We start from the raw sequence: 18130 nt of genomic DNA, 5'->3' as shown, positions 1-18130 counted from the left end.
CATGGGGCCTCACAGTGAATCTGATGAAATTAAAATTAATCTTTTGTTGTTACTGTTTAACCCAGATAACTTATTGTTTTAATTCACCACCTGTAAGCACTTGTGCTGGCATGAGAAAGGAGGTGGCTTTAGGTTATGAATGAGCAACTGGAGGATGGAATTGTTTCTTCCAGCAGCCGTCTGACTGATGGAAATGATTGTTGATACTCTGCTTCTATTTTTTAATTTTATTTATTTATTTATTTATTTTTAAAACTCTGAAGATCAAAAGCTCTTTCTGCAGTTGAGAATGATAATATTTTGGAATCAACATACAAGAACTAATGATTCTGCCTCCAAGCACAGTTAGCTACAGCTCTAGTTGCTTCTCTTTCACGTTTTGATTTCTGTGTGTATGAGAACTGTCAGGAATTTAAGTTCATAAGCTCGCTATTTCTGCTTTGCATTTTTGCTTGGAATCTTACTTGAAGAAAGGCATCTTAGTATTGAGAAGTAAAAATGGGTCTTTGCTTGCCACAGCTCGCTCTTCTCTGTGAGTCTAGTAAGTAGATGTGCTGCTATGTTCTGTATCTAGCCAGACAGCTCTGGGTAAGGGATAGTCATTTTCTATGTTTCTTTACTTTTTTCTTTTTTCTTTTTTTTAAAGGTGATGAATCTCATCAGAGTTTCCTGCCTCTTCTTATAGTTCAGATTTCAAGGGGGGTTTTGAGCAGAGAGGAAAGGAAATGGGACAACTCACAGAGCCCTATTTTGTTAGGATAAAGATATGTCTACATAAAAAGCTTGCATAAAAAGAAAAAATGGGCCAGGGGAAGAGGAAACGGTTATAAGAACAAACTTTAAAATGAGGTATGTACTTGGGCTGATTTGGAGAGTTTTCTTGACTACGTGGCAGGATTTATATCTTTGCGTAATCTTTAGTTGCTCTTACGTATACTATACAGGAGAAAGTCTCCTTAAAGATTTCAAGATAGCTTAGTTGCTTAACTTCAGACTTCTTTCAAGTCCCTTTATATCCTTTCTTTCATGCTGAAATACATGATGCAGACTCAATATTTCCATTAGCAAAAAACCCTCTGCTTGCAGTGCAAAAGTGAGTAATGGCTGAAATGTTTTTCTAGTTGTTTTTCCTCACTTCATAGCCTGAACTCTATATAGCTGTCTGTTTTGTTTTCTTGAGCCAAACACGTCATGTATTTTGTGATTTGGAGATAGAAAATACCTGCTTTTTCTGAGTGTCAGTTGCTAGTTTTGCTGTCTGTTTTTCCCTAACAATGAAGGTAAATTTTTAAGGTTAATTATTCTTTCCCTAAATACAGCAGTATTTGCAAAATAAAGATCATGTAAGCATTAGTTTGTTATAAAATTTGCAGGGTTTTGTGTCTTTTCTCAGAATGATGTATCAGTGTAACTTAATTTTGTTGTTTTTGTTGTAGCCATCTCTGTTCAATATTTTATACCGATCTTGTTTTGTGTGTGTACATGCTTGAACATGCACATACTTTCTGACATTCTTTTTACTGTTCTACTGCTTTAGTGTTGGGGAGCACTTAAGCTTGAATACAGCATAGTCTAACCCAGTTTACCGGCAGCTTTGTATGCTAGTCACTGTATATTGCTTTTACTGAGTAACAGTCCACTTTTTACTTGCTTTATAGGCATGTATGTCAAAGTATTTTGACAAAGTGATATGACTTTTAATACTGTGTATCAAAATAATCTCCAAATAATTAAACCATCTATGTGAGTTTTTTTTTTAATTTGGTTCAGGTTTCATTAGTCTTCATATCTGTGGCTCAGGGTTATAGCTTCTGAACAACAAACCACTATCTCAAAGAGAAGAAAAAAGAGTTCTTTGAAAAATAATGTTTCAAGTTCTGTCGAGGCTTATGCTTTGAAGCTTATTTAATTTACTTCCTGTGTCTAGTGGTTACATTCCAGTGTGGCTCTTCAGCATCTTCTGCGTAGGTGAGCTCAGTCTTCTGACTCGTCAAGCACCTGCTTACGTAGAGGCAGAGGCTTGTGTGTTTTTCCTGCGGTTGTTCCTCTTTTCCTTTCTTTCATTATCAGGCTAAGAAAAATGTGTTTCTCTATTGTATCTTGAGCATTCTTCCTGTGACCTTTTCCTACATCTTTGAGAGTATTCCCCTTTACATTGATATTAGACAGAATACACAGTATGATGTCCAGGGCAGTCTCTCTGCTACATCTCAAGACTAATAGGCACGTTCCTTTGCAAAGTAAGTCAGGAGGCAGTTTCAAACCACTTTAAAGTTAGCAGTAGTTTGGATCTACTGCAAATAGATGTGGTCTGCTATCAAAAACCAGGATCTGGGAGGTCAGGGAGAGCCACACTCTTTTGCCTCTCTCAGAAATTGAACTTAATGACTTGAAACTGTTCCCAGGCTGGTAATCCTGTTAATAGATGCTGAATTTGCTCCTCTGAATTATTCTAGAAGTACAATCCCCTCCTCCCCCCCTCCCCAATTTACTTTACAATGAGAAATAAAGAATTGACTGTATCTCCAGTTTCCTTGGTTATTAAAAAGAAATACAAAACTCTTAATGCTTTTCTATTTCATCTTCAATCTGTACCATATTTTCAGTTCTCTCTCACACTATTGACCACTTCTAAATCTTTGTAAATCTAAAACTTCTTTTGTTACTAGTAGGTTTGTGCTTATATTTTTCTTCCTCTCTCCAGTATCTCTGTGTACCTCCTTCCTCCCTAGTTTTATCTCCCATGAACAGTTATTTCCATTTTGGTACGATCAGACAAAAATAAGCTTAGAATCTTTCTTGTTTTAAAGCTTTGTAGAACTCTAAAATCAGTGACATCAAAGATGCACAGTTATAAAAACCTTCCCCAAGTGAATGACAGTACTGAAGGTCATTATTTGTGACTTAATACCTCCTCAAAGCTAGCAAAAACTGAGTCTGTAGTCCCACGTGAAGTTCAAGAGACAAGGTATCTGATCACGGGTATACAGGACTCTTTCATCTACTGCACACTTGCTACAAAACAGAATTCTTTCTGGTTTGAAACACTTTTTGTGATACTGAGGAGCTGGATGGTATTCCCTTTTAATCATTTTTCTTGGATTCAAAATTCCCCTGCTCTATAGTAAAGACTCCACATAAGACCATATAGCTGAGAAGGGTTTTTTTATTATTTTTTCACTTCCTTACAGAACCCAAAGAGTTTTACAAGAGAGTATTCTCAATTAAATTTGTGACTGAAGAAGATGATGGAAAGAAGAAATTAAAAAGCTGGCATAATCAGATAGTAAATTTCTAAAAAGCTGCATTTTCTGTTTTAAACTAAATTGGAGGTTTTTATTCTTCTGTGTTTGTGAAGATTTTGAAGGTTCTAAATTTTGTCCATATACACTTCTTCAAAATATGAAAATACTGTAACAACTTCTACACATGTTCTGCATGTAGATGTGAAGATTTAGGGTGGCTTAAGACTTTAGAAAATCCCCTTCCAAAAAAAATTATGTCAAATTGGGAGAATTCATAGTGGTTTTATGACATTGAAGAGAGTGGACTCCCTTCCTAATAAATCAAAAGTTTCAGAACAAAATACTTGTACTACTTTCATTTCTTTGAAGTCTTTTTCTTTTCTTGCTTTGAAAAATGTAGATACAAAAACGATTTTATTATTGTTTTCATCTTGTTGCACTTGGTTGTCTGCTTAATAGTAATTGAATCTTAAAGTCTATTTTACCCCATTTCTGTTACCTGTGTTTTATGACTGAAGCTGTGAATGTAGCTGTTATAATCAAACTGGACCAGATTATTCTGATGGAGTCATCTTAACAAAGCTACAATTTTAGGCATGATCAGGTAGCATAATAGAAATATTCATATATCCATGAAGCCTAAAGTAATTACTTGAATCTTTTAATATAAAGTTAGTAAATCTCCATGAGTAGTAAGATTGTGGGTGTATCCAGTATTTATGCGGTTTTTTGCTTGCTTGTTCTATGACATTGGGCATTACTAATCTTATCTTTTCTAGGAAGATGATGTTAGAATCAAATGTTTCCAACAGAGTCAGAAAGCTTAATAAGATACTAAGAGTGAAGGTGAAACAAGTCAACTCGTTTAGAAACAATGTCAATTCAATTTATTTTCATTAAAAGACACTATAGAGATTTATAGCCCAGAGTATCAGCAATTTATAATGTTTGCATCTGAAATTTTAATTATATCCTTGTTGAACCAGATGCTACATTATTAATTATCAGACAGCAGTGGCTAGAATTTCATTACTAAAATGAGCTGTAAGATGGCACTGTCTATCTGGAGTCTGTTGTGAAGATTTAAGGTAAGGGAGTAGATACACCTGACACACTTTAATTGTCAGTTGCTTATCATATGAAATAATTTGCTGAATAATTTGCAAATTGTTTTGAGACTTTATCGTGTAACTGTTGATGCCTTTGTTTCTCCCCAGTTCTGTATGCTGTGTTAACTCTGGCCAATATTTCAATATGCATTTTATCTTTATTTTGATAACTGTAAGGAAAATGTCTTTTTTATCCAACAAGAATTTTATTCACAAATTACACTGTGATAAATGTCACTCAGGATGTATTGAATCAAAACAAATATTGCTGCATGGTTATAGATAATTTTATGCACAAGTAAAGCCAGATGCTGTAAATGAGTCATTTGCTTTTAACAGTAATAACTATTAAAAAATACTGCTCTTTTAAACCCTCTTTTTAGATATGAGTTTGGGTTCTTATTAAGAAGTCTATCTATCTATATAGACTGTATCATATAGACTTGATTCTCCCAGGAAATCCTGAATTTTAAGTCTTTTTTTCCCCTTTAATTTGAATGTGAAGTACTGCAGACAGAAAATATTTTGTTTGGCAAGTACATCTGTAATAAACTTATAAATGAACTGGCAGTAGAGTGGGGAGGGTGGTTGTTGGTTTTTTTGTTTATTTTTTATATTTCCTGGCACAACTGTTGGACTAAGTTCTCCCAAGAAGGAAAATGCAGGCTTCAGAAGCATTTCTGAAAGGTGAAACTATGTCCACTTAAAATTGAGATTTCTCTTAAGAGGCTTACCAGAATTGATAATCAAGAGAGAAATATTTACAGCCTTGTTACACATTCACGTACGCCTGCCCTATGTGAAAATAATTCAAAGCATATTTTCTGGTTATTGTCTCATTAATTCCTGTGTTTTTCCAACAAAAGCTGACAAAGCCATCGTTGCTCGCAGTAGAGCATTCGTTTCAGTAGCACTGAACTCGTGCCAAAATTCCTTAGTGCTGAAAGTGCGTACTCTTGGATCCTCAAGCAGTGCAGATTTGATCCAGGTTAGCTATGAATACACGATCCCATTTCTGTCCAGTTAACCAGAGCATATGATTAGAATTCATGCTGGCTTATTACTTCTGTGTTGGGTGTAGACAGGTAGATAAATGGGCTTAAAGTTAGAGTAGAGCAGACAGACTGTGTCCTAAAGCTGATATAATAAAGCTAGTCTTCAAAATTTTTGACCAAATTCAAAACGTGCTGGGTTAGTGCTCCACATCATTAAGCTGGCATAATTTTAATCTGTCCCTAAATCTTGATTTACTGTGTCATTATACCTTGGCTTGGATTATTTTCGAGCGTATGTATTCAGCTGGGCATTTTCAGTACCCAGGATGGATATTGTAAGGAAACACAGGCATGTCCTCATGAGTTCAAGTCACATCTTTGACTGCAGCAAAGGCAGGGGTATTATAAAACGCGTGCCTCTTTCCAACTCCCCTGATTCTTTACCTCTGTGATTTCCAGCTCTGTTCCACTTCCTCTGCCTTTCACCTCATTGCCCTTGAGGTTCTCCCCTCCTTCATTATAATTCTCCCCTGCTCGAGTTCTAAGGGCTCGTCTTGCTCTTGCGCCTGCATTTCGCTCTTCTTTCGTGACCTCTCTTTCTCCTGCTGCTAAAGCTAATGTTTCCCTTCGCTTCTCACTGATGGGGTTGGTGCCCCATCTCCCCGTTCCTCCTCTGACTCCATTCTTTCCCTGCTGCTGAGCACAAAAATTTTGGAGTGGAAAGGTAAATTAGCAAGTAAACTGATCAATGATCATCTGATAACCTTCCTCCAACCTGGAACTCCCAAACTATGAATTTGTCCCCAGTGTGTCAGCCAAAAATGAATTCTATAGGAAGATTTTAAAAGGAATGTAATGAAAAGAGCAAAGAAAGTAACCTCCAAAGGGAGCCTCTACCATTGTATCTATTTCAACAGAACATTAGGTCTTGGAAGCTGTACTTTAAAGCTCTCCTTGGAAAACAACTTCCTTTTATTCTCTCAAGAACTTCATGCCCTCAGGATAGAAACCAGTGCCGCGTAGCACACTGCACACAAATGCATCCCACTGAGAGGTGTTACGCTCAGCTCCGCTGTGCACATACGTGCAGTAACACCTATTTGCTGGACCATTCTTCCTGTTTAGTAAATGAAATAGAAATTCATGCAGCTGCTGTAAGAACTTAATTTGCTAAAGCAGAACTGTAACAGTGCTAAAGTGGCGGCTTATGTGGTGGTGGTAAAGTGGCATTTTCAAACTTTAAATAGCATACAGAAGTGATTAAATAAGATATTTTGTTAGGACATACTTGGGAACAGTACCTCCTCATTGTGTGTGTGTGTTTTTCAGAATGAATTTTATGTAAACAAGGATGCAAGGTCACTCCACAGATTCCTAAGTAAATGGAGGACAGAAAATTATTAATGTCTTGTTTTGCATGCTTGATGATTCCCGTTCCCTCCATGGTGAGTCATTAGGGCTCATCAGAGCCTGCAAGCTGGCTGCAGAGCTGTGTGGGTATGCTTATGTGGCATGCTTCCTCCACCTGGGCCAAGAGTCAGGGTCACTGTGCTTGCATGTCTGGTATTGTTGCATCAAAACTGGGCTATAAGCATGTGTCTCAGGTCAAAAGTGATTAAGGAAAAACTTCTTAAACTTTGCTGTGCTCTACCTGTTCTTTTTCCTCTTCCAGTGCAAAGGTGACAGCTGTAATTTAAGTTTTAACTTCCCAAATACAAATGGTTTAAACTACTTGATTGACTTTCCACTGCAATGGATGAGGAGGGAATTGTAATCTATCACTACCACAAATAATGGAGCACGGGAACTACTTTCTTGTCCCATCATTTGCAAGTGGGTCACTGGTTCTGCTGTATAAAAGAGTAGAGTCATGCTGCACTGTGAAGCTGCTTCATTTCTAGCTCTTTTTTTTTCCCAAGGAGTTGTTAGGTATGAGCAGAAGTGCTCCAGAGCGCAGTCAGCCAGCTGAACAACTTGTTTCATGGGTAAATTATGACTCAAGCCAGACTAACAAACAGTAAGGATATAAATTTGGATTTTTGAGACACTTTTGAAACACTAAGCTCTTTAAAAAGGTCTGTCATTTCTCAAGAGCACCAGAGGCAGAGGTGTGAGGTCTCACAGGGGAAAGCTTTGTGATCGCAGTAGTCCCCCCGTGCACGCTCAGCCTCTTCTGCTGGAGGTAGTCCAGTGTGGTAAAGAGAAGAGGGTGGAATCAGTTTTGCTGTCCTTTACATTTCAGCAAAGAGAGAACAGAATTTGGTCTTAACATTTCTAGTTATCAAGGGCCTGGAAGAGGATTTGGAAAAACCTTTGTGAGAAGAGCCTTACAAACACAGTTTGAAGCAGGGGCAAGAAAACTGTGCAGTACAGCAAGCTTAACAAAATGATCTCAGCCAGGCTTGGAGGATACTAGCCTCTTGCACAGAGAAACTTGAAGCAAGACTTGCAGTAGGAAAGGTTTATTATAACTTAATAACTGTGTGAGTGTGGATCCCTTCTGGTCATATTTGCTCCTTTTATGCATGCAGCTGTGATTTCTCTTCATCTAATTATTCAAAACTGAACTACTTGATTCTTCAGTCTAAGTTTTCTAAAGGATTTCTTACAATGTTAAGGGAACAGCTTTTGCTCAGCAGCTAGCTGTCACATACCAAAGTAGTAATTAAAATCCATTTTCCATCTTGCACTGCTGGCCACTGAAAGGAGCGCAAGATGTACCTTTTGCAGCATTTGGGAACTAAGTGTGTACGTGTTTAAAGAGATAGCCAGGGCTACAGAGTGCATTCATGTGTACTTCTAGATGAGGGCTAAATAGCTAATGCTGTTGCAAACTGAAAGATGTGTATCTCCTTCCAAACAAAATGTCTAATAGGGCAGGATCTCTTTCTCTTTTTTTTTTTTTTCTTTCATGCTCTACTTAAATAAAAGTACATGTTTAATGTTTTAAGCTTAGCATTTATTTGGAGTTCAGGAAGGAGTTCAGACCTGGAAATGTTCTGTTAGAGGTGCGGCGTTGCATTTTCATGTTGAATTCTGGAGAAAGAAAGTCACGTTGCTCAGTCTCAGCCCATCTAGTTCATTAGCATCTCCTAATTCCCTTAACAATGTGGGTAAAGAAGAACACACAATTGTTACCTATTCTTGACTCTTGTGAAAGAAAAACAAGGAAAAAAGATGCATATACGTTCCCAGTGTGCATCTGTACTTCTGCCTATTCCCTACTGTATATATAGCTAATACTTTCCAGATTTCCATATCTTCTAGATAGAAGATGGGTCTCTGATACCTCTTTGAGAAACATGTAGATGAGTTAGTGTTCATAGATTATTTTTAAATATGAGAAAAAGAGCAGTTTATACCTATATATATGCAATTTTCAGATTTATTTTTTTGTTAAACAGCATTTAGTTAAGTAGTGTGGCACAGGTCAGTAATTCCCATCTTGTCAGTAATGGTCTCTGAAGGGAACACTGCCAAGTCTGATTACGAAGAATATTCTCATGACGTAGAATATGGTAGCTGTATTTTTGTAGTAGAAGACATTCTTATTTATTGAACACTGTTATTTTTTCATAGATAATATACTATAATATATACTGCACTGACCATGGATTCTACCAAAATGTTATTGTTCTATTATCCTTTCCATTACCATCAAAGCTATTTTTTGCACTGACTCAAAACATACCCCTTTCAGTCTTTCAGTACAATGTTTATTAGGTGAGAGGAAATTGCTTGCTCATCGGACAGAGGGAATATGTTAGATATTGTTGTTCTTTCGTACCTTTAGATTTGTATGCTTTCTAGATATCCCCAATCGCTGCCTTTCTCAAGCTGAAAATGAAATAATTAATTCTGAGCTTTGCTTTCATATAAATTTTCGTTGAATTTTATTTTGTCATTTGTTGAGATCTCCTATGAGGACATCTAAACCTCGATACTTTGTTCGAGTCATAGAAATTTTAACCATTGTGTGAACATAGATTCTTCTCAAATTATTTAATATCGGTATCGTAATTGATGGGGGCAGTTATCAAGATGACTCGTCCTTCTGTTTTGCTTTGCACAAAACCAGTCGCTGATGCCAACAGCCTTTGTTAATTTTTTTTTTTGTTTTATTTTGACTAGGAGCATTCTATAATGAGAGTCAAGTCCAGAGCCCAGAAATTTTGAAAACCAAGATTAAGATGCTTTTAGAAAATCTTTATACAAATTTCGTCTATGCCTTTATTAAATAAATGTTGTTACTCACAGAGTAAAGCAATTGCCAATGCACTGAGTTCTAGGAAAAGCACGGTTGATGAGGGTGGTTAATAGGGAGTCAAAATTCAAGGGAAAGGATAACAAGCAGCATCTCTCTTTCAAAATCATGGAGTCTTTTTCTGCCAGTGGACAAACACACATGATTCTGGAATGCATTTGAGTTTTAAAATATTCAATAAAAACCTTTTTTTGTAAATAAGCAACATCTGAGATTTTGAAGAGAGACATTCTAAAAATATGTTGCATGTAAGCCTAAGTGGTATTTTTCCACTAGGTATTAATTGCAATATAAATATTGAATCTCACTAATACAGCAGTAGGCTGTTTCAAAAGCTTCGGTATGCTGTGTTTTTGTTCCAGAGCATATATGTGAGATCATTTTGTTCTTCACTTTGCATAGTTAAATAATTGTCGAGGATGACACAAAAACATCAACATTTTGATTTAATAGCAAAAAAGAATATTAGGCAGCCAGAATATTGAGCATCTTAGTATCCTAGTTCTTTTTATGAAATATATTAAGTGGTAAGAATTTTTCCTGTTGTTACGATGTGAAAGCTTTCAAGGATTTGGTCGGGGCAGACTTCAGAGACTAAGGGCTGATAATAACGAGAATCAAATTTACCTTATTAAATAGAGAAAGGCAGAGCTAATAGTTTCTGAAATATCTGCTGCTCATTAAGCAAAATTAGGCCATTTCTATCTCCATGCTCTTGGACTTCCAGTTAATTTGGTCATTTTCCTTTCACTGCTAAATCGTCCTTTTTAAAGATACTGTATGCATCTGGTCATTTCTGGTTATGTGTTTATATCTCACTTCATGATCTACATGACTTTAATTTCTTCTTAATCATTAGTGCATTAAATTAGATTCAATTCTTTGCTTACAATACCAGAAGACAAAATATTTATTTCTGTGATATATTCTTTGCAAAATGATGGTGGTCTATTTCTAGCACTAGGTTTTGTGAGGTAGGTTTAGGCATCTCGCTAGAAATATTCACAGCTAACCTTCTAGTGTTGTGGAACAGTTCAAGTCGGAAGTCATGTAGCCTTCCCTTTTAATATCCTGTATTTGGAAATTCCAAGCAGGGTGGGAAGAGAGGGAGAGTTACAGGAATTGGGAACCAAGTACTTATATAAAACGAACAAATAAAGTACATACCAGCAATCATGAAGCTAGCATATAAACACAGAGTAGTTATTAAAGTAATACAATACATCAATACTCAGATTCTGTTGTTTATACTAAAATGTATACTGACAGCTAAAAAAAAAACCTTGAGGATGAAAAGCTTTAACGATAAGTCTTCTGTATGCTGTACACATGTATAATCCTTCCTGCCAATTTTTCTTTTTCTGGGACAAAAGATAAACTGCTGTATTTTAGAGTTTCTTTCTCTTCCTGTGGTAGGTAGTCATTGTGATATGTAGTTTTTTTAAAAAAAGGAGGTTTGTTTTTTTAATTAGGCCAGAATACCTCTTGGCTTTTTTTTTTCTCCAGAGTACTTTCTAATATACCTCCTTTGCTAATGTTTTTTCCTGATGCTGTTTTTGCCATGTGCCCAGTATGCATAGTGTTCAGGAACAGCAAGAGAAAAGGCAAGGCAGGAGATGGTTTTGTACGTTCTTACGTGACTGCTGCTTTGTTCTGAGTACTGAAGCCTAAGGCCGTGCTTTTGAAGTGCCTGTACTTCTGAATGCTCATGTAAAGGTATTTCTCATTCATAAGATACGTATTCTGCACATGATAAAAACTCTCTCTTTAAATATGTTTCAAATTAGGTATCTGCAATCACTGATAATTTCTGGAAATTCTGATTAATCCTAAACAACTTCCTTTTTAATTATGTATATTTTTAAACCTTTTAGGAGAGCTTTACCCAGAGCTGTGATGAAGAAATAGGCCTTGTTCTTCCCTAGCATTAGTCTGGTTTTGCTGATGTGTGAGAATCTGCACTCTGAAGAAACAAATCCCAATGTTCAAAGTGGAACCATTTTTCTTATTCTTAACCCTCCTTCTTATTTGTTTTTCTCATTGCTCTAGCCTGGTTAAAAATGGAGGATAATTGGAACACCCCAAGGGATGAAATAATGATCTCAGTGGGAAGTTTGCAAGGTTGGAGACGCTGCTGTTATAGAAATGCACGTTGTTTGCCTGTATAAATTTCTGTGCTGGTGGAAACTAAAGCTCTGCAGTAGTTTTTGCTTGGTATTAGTTCGATTTAGAGATGAGGAGTAACCACAGTAGAAACAGAAAATGATGAAATAATGTGATTTTTAAGCAAATGTTTATTCATGAAGTTCCCATTTTTCTGCCAGTTGTATGTGGCTGACTAGTATCTCAGCGGGCTGTGTAACGAGCACCGCATGGCCAAGGAGCAGGCACAGACCAGCAGCAGCAAGGCATCTGTTATGCAGTCAAAAAAGAATCTAAAACACAACTCGGCTGAAAAAAGAATATATTTTGTAGAGTGAAGACTTCATTATTCTTTCACCAGTTTTAATATAACAGGGAATAAACTTGCTTATTAATGACAAGAAATTATTTCAGACTGATGCTACAGGAATTTTCTGCCTGCAAAAGGATTGTTAAAAGTGTTGTCTGTAGACGTGAACCTTACTTAGTATTCTGTCTTATAAGAATAAATTGGGGCATAAGCTAGATGCAGTGCTGTGAGAATTGATTAGCTTCCCGTGCTAGTGCTCTTTGAAGACATTTTGCATCTTTTTCACTACCAGCATGTTGCCTGCATAACTATTTTTAAGATTAATTTGGGGATTGTTTTTTGTGAGGAAATGATTCAGGAAAACCATTCTTAGGTTTTTGGTAAAATTAGAGGGGGATTAAGGATAGTTTCAAAAGTGAACGGCTTAATGGTATATCAGGTTTGAGGGTGAAGGGTGTACTGATTAGGTAGAAAATTAACAAATGAAACTCAGTGTTTTTTTAAGGTCTTTAGAAAGAAAGATTACTTCTGACACCTTAAGGTAATTCATTTATCCCTAGGAAGATTGTATTGGATGATTTCTAGTTTTCTGTAGTGCATCTGAATGTTTCCTCTTTACTTTGTGATGATAAGTTCAGTCTTTGGCCAAATCTTGTACAAACTACCTTACTATTGGGTGATCAAAATGTTTTCAGTTCAAATTTCTGTTCATAGACACTATCAGAGAAAAATTTGTTTCTCTTGATCTGGAACTTGGAATGCTAAGACTGGAAAAGGCAATTTGACAGAATTCTAAGAGGTGTTGAAATATTTGGGGTGTTTTTACTAAAAGTGTCTATTCTAAATGTTTAGTGTGTTTGACAAAACAGAACTGCATCAGGGAAAAAGTTGTTGCCAGAAAAAACACCCATGTCTTGACATTATGAAAGCCTACAACAGAACTGTATCTGGGAAGGCAACAAGCTTTTCACCTGTTAGACACAACAGTTTGTGGTGGTTTTAATGGTAAGAAAATCAAGTGTAGTGACCAAGTTTTACTTTGTGTTTACCTTGACTCTGTGCAAGTTCATTGCAAAGCTGACTGCAAGCTCAGGACCTGTTTTATCAGGACACACTGTGTGCATGTGTGAATATTCTTTTCTCATACAGTCCATCGTCTAAATATATTAAATTATTTATTTCATTTGGAGACACTGCTTTTCACCTAATATTTGCATGTGCTGCTTTCCCTGATGGAAAAGTGTTAGTAAAAATGGTTTACTGGTGGGCACCTTTGTCACCTTGAGACGTAGCAATGCTGTACGGGAGGAGCTTATCCTTCTGCAGTGAAGCCAGCGTTCTCCTTACCTTCTTCAGGGAGAGAAGAAATGTTTGCTGCTGTGGTCTATATTGTTGTATCTTCCCAATTACCTTTAACAAATTAAGGGTAAACCACTTTGCACACTAGAAACAAGTTCTAGTTTGGCTGGATCCTGCATTAAATGTGTGTCGCTAAACCAGCCAGCGAACTGAGTGCCAGCCTCTGATCTAGATCTCTACAGGTTTGGCTCCAGGGATTTTTCCCCTTGTAGTATTTAACTACTGAAAATAGCCAAATGCAATGCAAACAACTGCATCTTGTTTTGCTTTTGGACACCTTCTGTGTTTAAATGTTACCTTGGTAGGTTCTTCCATGTAAAGCAATTGCCCACCTGTGTTAACACACATACTTAAATCTTTCTATTTTGAAATCTTTTTAGTCTTATTAGTGCTTGAGACATGCTTTGGTGTATTCTCATGCTTATGAGATGACCGGTTAGCATTGTATAAATTTTTAGCTAGAATAATAAACATTTAAAAAGGCCATTTTAGAATGGCTAGCCAGGCTGCAGAGCCACCTCCTCAGTAGGAAAGACAATGAGGTTATTTTGTTTTATAACAAAGCTGGACATCATGCTGCTTTGGAGTTAGACTTTGACTGTACAGCATATTCATGTCTGAAGGAACTCCAAAGACCTTCTGTGAAGTTTAGCTATTCTAAACTTTTGGTAGTTTTCCTACAGTTTTGCCAATTAAAAGCAGTTAATTGGCTTTTTTAATACTGTTTAGTCATTCTGAAAGGCCTAAAATCTTTTAATTGTGTCCCTTTTATTTATTTATTTATTTATTTTAGTTTAATCTCTAATCCAGACTACATACAGGTTTTTTTTTTTTAAAGCAAAAAATAAAAATAGAATTAAGAATTCAGCAATTCTGGTATGCAGAGTGGCACCATGAATAAGTTCATTTTGTGAATATTCCATCTTTTCTAATAATATAAATTAAGAGGTAATGTCAGTGGAATACAGAGTTATCTCACATTAGTAAGTGCCTGCTGCTATTCAAATGTCAGGGCAAAGCTGAATATTTTATGGATAACAGAAGTTGAGGATATTTCAAATCCATTGAGTAGTGAGAAATAGTGGTCATTTCTGACAATCACTCTTACCGTTTCATCTAGCCACTTTGCAACAAGCCGATACCTGAACTCATTCAAATCCTTATCGTAAGATGATAGGAGATTAAAATGTTTTGTCCATATCACTTTATAATTAAAGGCTAAATGTGAAATAGGATATCAGAGACCCCTTTCAGAAAGAGTTGAGCACTCTTGAGGTCTGTGCTTGAATAGTAACTGTTTATTGGGATCAGCCTGCAGTAAAGCAGCTTACGTACTTCAAAAAAAAAAAATATGTTGGAGGGGCAACTCCCACACACCCAGATTGAGTGGTATTACAATATCAAATAATACGCTTGGTCAGCACCTACTGCGAGACCAAAAAGCTTACCAGATATGGTGAGGAGGTGAAGGGATGGTCAGATCAAGAGAATTTGTATATAAAAATGAATGCTTATTCATATTTTTGCTTGCAAACATATAGAAACAACTTAAAGTCCAATGTGACTAATAACACCAAGAAACACTTTTCAACTTCCTTGTATTCAGTGATAATATGGAAAGATTAAAGCGTATGTTTCAAAGCTTTGTACGTCGAGGTGGTAAGTCCTGGAAGTAAACGTGTACCTAGATTTTAACGTTATGGATTGATTGCATTAGGTCGCCTAAGAGGTACTGGATTATTTTTCGCCACTCTTCCACCCAAAGAGAATACAGAATAAGAGAGAAGTGGGTAAAATTATATTATGACGAGAAAATTTTGGTAAAACATTTTTTCGTTAGGGATTCTCAGGTGTTCTGACCACACTGGGACATCTGTTCACACAGTTTGAAAAGCATATTTAGGACATGGTTAGTTCATTAGGGAAGTGAAACATTCTTCAAAATCCCCAAGCACTCCCATTTTTTTTTCTGATGGTCGAGTAGCACAATACATTGGTACTACTAAGTGTGTTTGACCATCCTTAGAAACACACACAGATAAGTTTCAGAAGTTTGACTAGAGTCTTGGTTTATTTGGAAGAAGCCTATTGCTTCCTCTGTGCTACACTGATGATTTTCTGTGTTTTATTAAATAGCATTTTATTCAATTCCAGTAGTAATGTGACCTTCCCTGACCACTGTATGTGACTGAGAGGTTCACAGATGCTCCTGTATCACAGAGCCAAGATGCCTGCAGTCCTAGAAGAACGCTGAACAGAACACTAGCAGAGGAGGCATACTTGACTAGTTACATGGGTCAGGTTATTTTTGTTTGTTACTTTCCAGAAAAACCTGTGAAACTGCTAGATTATTTACCAATTATTTGTATTACATATAGAGAAGAGTAGACTTTTACCTCCATTTATGTTTTTGGCTTTTGACTTAATGTAGCTATCTCTTTTGTCCTCTGAGTGTCAAGTATGTGTTTAACACATTCACCATAGTTTTAGGGCTCTGTGGAAAATGTAGTGGTAGACTTTTATTGCCACACATGTGCATTAGATGAGGAAGAATTGGATGGAAGGGCTTTGTGGGTTGAGCAGCTGCCTGGGTTCCATTCTCCGTTCTTCCATTTCCTGGGTCTGCACTTTTCTTCTTTTGTGAACTTGTGTACTGGCTTTTTGAACCCTTACAGACTTACAAATATCCATAACATACTGATAGCAGACAACTGGGAAAAAGGTCATGTGAAGAGAGATGAAGAACTGAATTCACAAAAGAAAAGTGGTCTTTTTCTTCTCCCCTTGCCTTCCACATAGTGTTATGCCCTATGACAATAAAATCTGATGTTCACCCTTCCTAATTCTTCGTACTTGTTTTGAGATCAGAAAGAGCTGATGGGAATGTTGAACGTACGTAGCTCAGAGTGATTTAGCAGTGTGATATGTTGGTTGTGTAGTCCTAGTGTTCTCGCTGTGACAGTGAAGCCTGCTTTAAGCTGATCAGTGCTGATTGCCGTGTTAAACAGGCATGTCCCGGAGAAGTTATACAGTCACACCACGTTCTAATGTAATTAAGCAGATCACATACTATATTTTGAAAGGACTTTAAAGTGCAGACTGAATGACAATGTTTAGTTCATGACCTTCTAATTTTGTCTACAACAAATTAAATTTAGTCTACAGAAAATAAATTTATAAAGATGATGAAGTGTCTCACAGCAAGAAAGCCCATTCGAGAGTCTCGAAAGGGTCCTGATTTAAGAAGAAAAAATTGCTTTGTAAGCTTCACAGCCATTTCACATACTGTCTAGTGAACTCATTTGTGGGGTATGTGCATGTTGGGAGGTGGAGAGTAGACAAGACACATTGTAGACTTTAGAAGTCCGGTTTAAATATCATGCTTGTTCATTCTAGTATCAGTGTGTGTAAATAGAAAAAAAACCTTTTTTCCTACACTGTTCTTAGGCATTTACTGAACCAAAAGGTTAAAAAAAAAAAAAGTCAATAGTTATTTAAATGTTGTAGTAGATTCTTCTTTGGTTTCCCTTAAAAGTAAGGGTGCATTGCTCATAGACAGATATTAACAACAAGTACAGCTAAATTGATACTGGTAAGTGGTAGATTTTTTGTGTGGACAAAATTTAAACTGCGAAGAATATAATGTAAAAGCACAGATGTGGAAGTCCACAAATGCAAGGTTGTAAGGTCAGAGAAAATACCAGTTTCACAAGCTGCTTGACTGTTTTGTTGTACCACTTTTTGAGGTGCTTAGTTGAAGCACGAGTACTTTCTCTGCACATTTAAAGCTTTCTGGAGCTTTGCAAGAATGAGTACTGAGGGCTGCCAAGCTCTGCTAGTGAAGCTGATTTGCTTCTTGGTTGTTAAAGGTGATGCGAGAACTCTTATTCACTGGGCCCTGTGATGATTTTCGTTTCCTGTGTGATATTTCTCCGCTCTTCCAGTAAAATCAGAAAATCCCTCGGCTTTGTCTTTCTCGAATGACTTCTGTTTTGGTGAAAGCACAAGGATATTAATGCCAAAGAATTTTAAGGTCATAATACATAATACACACTTGAAGAACAACTTGGAAATGTTATGCTATTCACAACATCTTTAGTTTGTAAAACCTCTGTGTAAAGAATTGAGGAGATGGTGTTTTCTAAATGACAACAGTTTATGTGAAATGTCAGAAACTAGCTTAGAATAAGACCACTGCGAAAAGGGCATATGGCTATATTCAGTGTATGTAAAATGAACTATTGTGGGAAAAACTGAATATTCGGCGGAATTAGAGGCGCAAGTTAAATGTTTGTTATTTTGAAATACAGCTTAACTATAGACTTATATTAGACTTCTTAACTATATTAACTTAGATTTAAATACATGTGCAATCTGAAAGAAACTTTCTCTCTTCCATATGTTGTGGTAAAGAAATAACAGTTCTGAAATTTCATTTTGTTTAAAAAGACACATATACATTTTACATAAGTTAATAGGTAGTCATGACACCTCTTCCAGGAGAAACGATCTCTTCTTGACTGAAGATTGCCTGCCTGTTTTGAAGGAATTTCAATAGAAAAAGAGTACAAAGTATAGATCAAAGACAAATTACTTCATCTATGTTATCAGAAAACATCTATTGTAGAAGTCCTGGCCTCTTTCTTTTGCATTTAATAAGCGCTTTTCTTATAGTTCACGTAGTTCATAAAATAACATGGTTTGGC

The 18130-nt window shown here is 36.4% G+C and overlaps 1 long non-coding RNA gene across 3 annotated transcripts in view; it reads left to right on the top strand.

Moving 5' to 3' along the window:
* The first annotated feature begins 626 nt into the window (after positions 1-626).
* The window catches only part of LOC135329557 (uncharacterized), a 403599-nt gene continuing 386095 nt past the window's right edge, over positions 627-18130 (top strand). For all 3 annotated transcript variants that reach the window (XR_010391057.1, XR_010391055.1, XR_010391056.1), the window contains exon 1: positions 627-849. This is a non-coding gene — a long non-coding RNA (uncharacterized LOC135329557). The remainder of the gene's footprint in view (positions 850-18130) is intronic.

This window comes from Dromaius novaehollandiae, chromosome 11, assembly GCF_036370855.1.
Source record: "Dromaius novaehollandiae isolate bDroNov1 chromosome 11, bDroNov1.hap1, whole genome shotgun sequence".
Lineage (NCBI taxonomy): Eukaryota > Metazoa > Chordata > Aves > Casuariiformes > Dromaiidae > Dromaius > Dromaius novaehollandiae.
This window is presented reverse-complemented; position numbering and strand designations above follow the sequence as displayed.